This window comes from Bufo bufo, chromosome 3, assembly GCF_905171765.1.
Source record: "Bufo bufo chromosome 3, aBufBuf1.1, whole genome shotgun sequence".
Lineage (NCBI taxonomy): Eukaryota > Metazoa > Chordata > Amphibia > Anura > Bufonidae > Bufo > Bufo bufo.
Window position 1 is genome coordinate 215724266 of NC_053391.1, and position 6268 is coordinate 215730533.

Sequence of the window (6268 nt, forward strand, 5' to 3'; positions counted from 1 at the left end):
CAATACGTACTGACAATATACTCTTGTGCACCTTATAAAGATTTTCATCAATTCTAGTCCCTAACAGTCACATTTCTCCATCTTAAACCAACACTAGTGACAAACTGCAAGCTGAGGAATCCTATTTGGAGTCAAATACCTGAAAGTCTAGCACCTCTACTTTATAACTGGTGACCGTCGAGGCTGCAGCATGATTTTCCCTGTTCATTATATAGTGCCAATCTAGTCTGCTGCACCGTATAGAGATTTTCATCAGTCCCAGTCCCCAATAGTCACATTTCTCTGTCTTAAACCAACACTAGTCTATTTCACAGGAGCTGTGTGACTTGCCAGCAATATATCAGTGTCCAAGGAACATAGTGATGAGCAAGAAACCTCACAAGCGGATGAATGGCTACCTGTGTGCACAAGCCACTATATCATTTTTTTTAGCACTGACTATAATGCAGAATACTGGAATTTACAGACATGCAGGCCACAACCATTAACAGGTCATTAGACTGATATAATCATAATGCAGCCAAAGCTTAAGAACCAAGGCCCTAGGAGCAGTTCCTCTTTACTTCTGTCAGCAATGGTCTGACTGGAAGCGTCTGCAAGATAAACACCCGGGTGTCACCACCCTGAACACTAAAGAGCATAATCTGACAGTTGAAGCTCATAATGTGTCACCCTGCTCATTTTTCCCATGCTTTTCTGCAATTGGCCTACTTTCAGCGATGAAGAACCATGGTCTGCTACTGTACATTCTGCACTAATTCATCTAACAGGCAAACGTTTGCAGATGGACGGTCATACCACATGGTTTTGTGTCCTTGTGATTAGTGAACCCCTAAAAGACCCAAATTGTAGCCTCAGATGCAGTGATTGGCGATGAACGTGGCATCTGAGGGGTTCAATGATGGGAGACGGCATGATAGCCGTTCTCCATCATTGCGCCCAATACGTACGAAGGAATTTGTCACAAATCGAATTTCTCTGTGAAAATTGAAGAAGCAGCTAAATCAAATTTTTCATAACTTCGCTCATCTCTAGTTGTGACAAGGGTAGAACAGATCTGTGACTTTGTATTACAGAATAAATACCTATGTCCCTGTATCTACAAAACTATCCAGATTCTTGGCAGGACCTGTAGTGATAGTCGGGTCCTCCATCTTATCAATACAGTTTAACATGACAGGTAAGGTAATTTACTGGTGATTTTCTAAGTTAATATAGTTTTGTGAATGATGCTATCTGTAATGAAGAACTTTCCAGATGGATAACTATATATAGTGGGAGGAATCGATATTCATTCTGCTAACCATTCCTTCCAGTCCACGTAGAATATCTATATAGCTATAAGTCTCCCAATGAAGACCATGAAGACCATGTAGGATATAGGCTCTGTTCACATCATGTTAAGAGCCTACGCCAAATATATCTATGTGGCTTTTTTTCACCCACTGCGTTGGACCGGTATACTTCAGTATACCTTTTCTGGGGGTATGGAATAACATAGTAGACTACATTATTCCATACAGAGGTACTTTTTTTTTTTGTTAGAATGGGGGTCTAATGAAAAACCTATCCCACTATATGACTACGTAGTGTGATATATCACCACTAGGGATGAGCGAATCGACTTCGGATGAAACATCCAAGGTGGATTCGCATAAAACTTTGTTCTAATACTGTACGGAGCAGAAGCTCCATACAGTATTAGAATGTATTGGCTCCGATCAGCCGAAGTTATTGCTTAGCGAAGTCTCGCGAGACTTTGCGCAATAACTTCATAAATTAATTTGTACTGTAAAAAATTATTTCCCGAACTCGGGTTTGGTTCCAAGTGGTACCGAGTTCGAAGCAATAACTTTGGCTAATCGGAGCCAATACATTCTAATATTGTATGGAGATCTTGCTCTGTACAGTATTAGAATGAAGTTTTATGCTTATCGACTTTAGATGTTTCATCCGAAGTCGATTTGCTCATCCCTAATCACCTCCTTCCATCCGATATATATGTGGCGAGTATATGCCTGTAACATAGGCTCTTAACATGATGTGAACAGAACCATCCAGCTATGATACTATAGAGCAGGCATGCTCAACCTGCGGCCCTCCAGCTGTTGCAAAACTACAACTCCCAGCGTGCCCGAACAGCCTACAGCTATCAGCCTACAGCAGGGCATTGTGGGAGTTGTAGTTTTACAACAGCTGGAGGGCCGCAGGTTGAGCATGCCTGCTATAGAGATTAGTAATCCCTCCATCAGATGATCATAAGGCTCCATTCACATGTCCGTGGTGTGTTGCGGACACGCAAATTGCGGACCCGCAACACACCCGCCCGGCACCCCTGTAAAAATGCCTATTCTTGTCTGCAGCTGCGGACAAGAATAGGACATGTTCTATCTTTTGCGGCGCTGCGGACCCGAAGATCGGGGACGCGCTCCGCAAATGCGGATGCAGACAGCACACTGTGTGCTGTCCGCATCCATTCCGTCCCCATAGAAAATGAATGGGTCCGCACCCGTGCCGCAAAATTGTGGAACGAATGCGGACCCATTTGCGGACGTGTGAATGGAGTCCAAGTATCGAATTAGGCTAGTTTCACATCGGCAGCATAGCCGGATACTGCCACCTGCCCACTGGACCCCACTGACTATAATGGAGTCTGGCAGAGATCCGGCCACTACATGGCAAATATGCCAAGAAACGTCCGGACAAAAATCACTGTATGGAGTGTTTTTTTTCCAGCCAATTCCCAGCATACTCTGCCAGAACAGCCCGCTGCAGATGTGCGGCTATCCTTAGAAGTGAATTGTCCTTCCGGGGGAATAAAAAAAACGTTCTACTTTAGATTTAGCAGAATCATGTATTATTTTTATCCGTTTACTACCAGGTGACTCACTTCTGTAAATGGCTTCATCACTATGTAACATGAACAGCCATTCCTTTCACTTTTCAAACCAGTACACTGGCCCGAAGGCTGAAAGACCAAATAAATGATGACCTGATGCCTGTGGATTGAATAGCACGTTGTCAGCTTTGACTTTGCTGCAGCAATATATTTTTAATATAATCTCATACTGGATGCCCCACTTGTGTGCAAAGAATCATTTCTAATAACTAATAAGCACGGCTTAGAGGGAAGAATCATCTTACTGAGGCACACTGAGTGGATATAGCTCCGTATTACAGGACAGTAGGGAGTCCATTTGCCACCATACAGGTAGAGTAGGGACTCCATAATACAGTAACCCTTATAACTAGTGATGAACGAACTTGTGTTTCAAGTTCGGCGTACAAGGTTTGGGTTATCTAAAAATTCCGTTATGGATTCCACTATCACGGACCATAGGTTATGGTCTGTGGCAGCGGAATCCATAACGGAATTCTTAGATAACCAGAACCGTGTACGCCGATCTTGAAGCACAAGTTCGCTCATCACTAGTTATAACAAGTAATTCAAAGTAGAATAGTCACGTTCTCCTTTGTAGCCGATATATTATCATTATCCCTGATACATAACCATCCAAATATTTTTGCTGCCAATCCCCCCAGATAAGGATTACCAATGAACCAAGTTATAAATTAGTTGAAACTATTTGCATGTCTACTAAACTGAGCCACTATATCAAAAAAGTATGCGTATTACTTGCTCTGAGTAATGTTCCCCATGATAAAAAAAAAATACATATCCATTGCCGGCAATATAACCCCCCACACCAGCAATTAATGTTTGTGCTTAAAGGGTTTCTACCACCTCATTTGGACCTAATTAGCTGTCAGACACTAGCGATCTGCTAGTGTCTGCTCTACCTAACCATGCTATTCTAAGACCTTTGTGTGCAGCCGTTACACTAAAAAAAATACTTTTATTGCTATGCAAATGAGCCTCTAGGTGCTATGGGGGCGTCTTTTCAGCACCTAGAGGCTCCGTCTACTCACCCTGTATTCCGCCCCGCTCGTCCGTCAAGCCCGCCCATCTCCTTTAGATTGCCAGCCTCCATCTCATCCATCGGCCGAATTCTCGCGCCTGCGCCGTGTGCGTCTGTATTCGGCGCAGGCGCAGTGACTGTCTGACTGCTCCCTGCGCCGGCATCTCCACTGCGCCTGCGCCGATTACGTCAGAGTGCTCCGAGGAACAGATGACGCCCGTCTGGTCAGACAGTCACTGCGCCTGCGCCGAAAAAACAGACTCACACGGCGCAGGCATGAGAATTCGGCGGATGGATGAGATGCAGGCTGGCAATCTAGAGGAGATGGGTGGGCTTGACGGACGAGCGGGGCGGAATACAGGGTGAGTAGACGGAGCCTCTAGGTGCTGAAAAGACGCCCCCATAGCACCTAGAGGCTCATTTGCATAGCAATAAAAGTTGGTTTTTTAGTGTAACGGCTGCACACAAAGGTCTTAGAATAGCATGGTTAGGTAGAGCAGACACTAGCAGATCGCTAGTGTCTGACAGCTAATTAGGTCCAAATGAGGTGGTAGAAACCCTTTAATCTCTAGCACCTACTTAAACATTACAGCAGCTGGGAGTTGTAGTTTCTCAAAAAGTGGAGAACCATAACGTGCATGCTAGCCTTCTACTTGTCAAAAAAAAAAACTGTTATTTTTATAGCACCAATGTATTCAGCAAAAGCACACCAAATGCTGTAATACAAAAGTGAGGGAGCTACTACTAATCAAACTTAGACCACTTTCACACGGTCAAGGATTTTGAATTAGTATTTGTGAGACGAAACCAGGAGTGGAACCTGGAGAGAAAAAGTATAATTGAAAGATTTGGCTTGCAACGACTGATGAAGATAAAGAATACTGACCATTCGAAAGTGGTCAAACCTGGAGAGGATCTTTAATCGCTGGCCCTGAGCATGCTTCTATAATTATCTGCAAAAAGGTGACCAAGTATGTGCATATTGTCTGAAGCTTCGCTTTATATAGCAAATATTTTGAATATTTCTGTCTGAGCAATCATTACAATTATTGGTTTTGGCTTACAAATACTGACCACGTGAAAAGTGGTTTTAAGTTGCTCAATATTATATACCGTATATAACAAATCCCTAGAATTTCTATCGAAAAACCTGTTTTGCTTTCGGAGCAATCCGATAACCCTCAGGGCTATACTGAACTTCAGATTCCCCACACATATCTTATAGGACTGCTCGGAGCATACATCAGAGTAACGTTTGTGCAGTTCCCAAATAAACCGTATAAATGGGAAACCACAGATCCCCCCCCCCCCCAAATTATACAATATGAAGGTACAGTCAGCATTTTTACTGATGAAGGCGGCATTGTCTCCACATAGGAGACCATCTGTGTGAACAGACCCAGCTGGGCACATTCCACCCCACATAGGCAGCGGAGCATTACTTACCAGTGCAGCATTCAGAAGACGCTTCAGTATAAAATCCACATTACTGGAGGATATAATAATCCAGTCTGCAATGTCTCAATACTGTGATGCAGCCAGCGTGAATGTCCTAGGTATGACACGCCAGAGCAGAGCACTGAGTACAATCCCTGTTGATGGCTCATTAGTCAGGAGTGTAGATGTGCAGGGACATGTTAGAGAAATGTTGGGTGGAGACTCCTGACATAGCAGTGTGGATGTGGGGAGGAAGTTTGTAACACTCCAAGTGTTGTCATCTATTCCTCCCCCCACGTGGAACTCAGCTCTAAAGTGAGGTCACAATTCACGTGCTTCCCTTGTTTTTATCGCTTTTCTTATTAATAGAAAATGGGTCAGAATTCACCATTCATGAGAAACTTTTGTAATGATCCTTTGAGAAGAACCATGAGTCTCACTATAGCAAGCCCATGGCTCCATAAGCCCTATTGGATCATTAGACATAGCATATCCCACTTAAGAACCCCTCTAGGAGCCAGAGAGCGGAGGTTTTAAAAAAAGCTTTAGCTCCTGCAGAGCTAGACCATCTATCTATGTATGACCTGGACGACCATTCATTTGACTGGTTACATTTCCTCACCTGCAGCCAACAGCAACCTCCACAGACTAAAAGCTGACAGCTATTCCATACACATACATATTCGGATAGGTTAAAAATATTGAGGCCTCATGCACACGACCGTATTTTGTTTCCGTGTCCGATCCGTTTTTTTTGTGGATAAGATGCGGACCCATTCATTTCAATGGGTCCGCAAAAAACGCAGACAGCACACTGCGTGCTGTCCGCATCAGTATGTCCGTTCTGTTGCTCCGCAAAAAAAATAGTGCATGTCCTATTTTTTTCTAGTTTGCGGACAGCGATAGGCATT

At 43.7% G+C, this 6268-nt stretch overlaps 1 protein-coding gene across 2 annotated transcripts in view; it reads right to left on the reverse strand.

Moving 5' to 3' along the window:
* DENND2C (DENN domain containing 2C) overlaps window positions 1-5585 on the reverse strand; it is a 48974-nt gene extending 43389 nt beyond the window's left edge. For both annotated transcript variants that reach the window (XM_040423925.1, XM_040423924.1), the window contains exon 1: window positions 5367-5585. The gene's annotated coding sequence lies outside the window, so the exon portion shown is untranslated. The remainder of the gene's footprint in view (window positions 1-5366) is intronic.
* Between the last annotated feature and the right edge of the window lie 683 nt (window positions 5586-6268).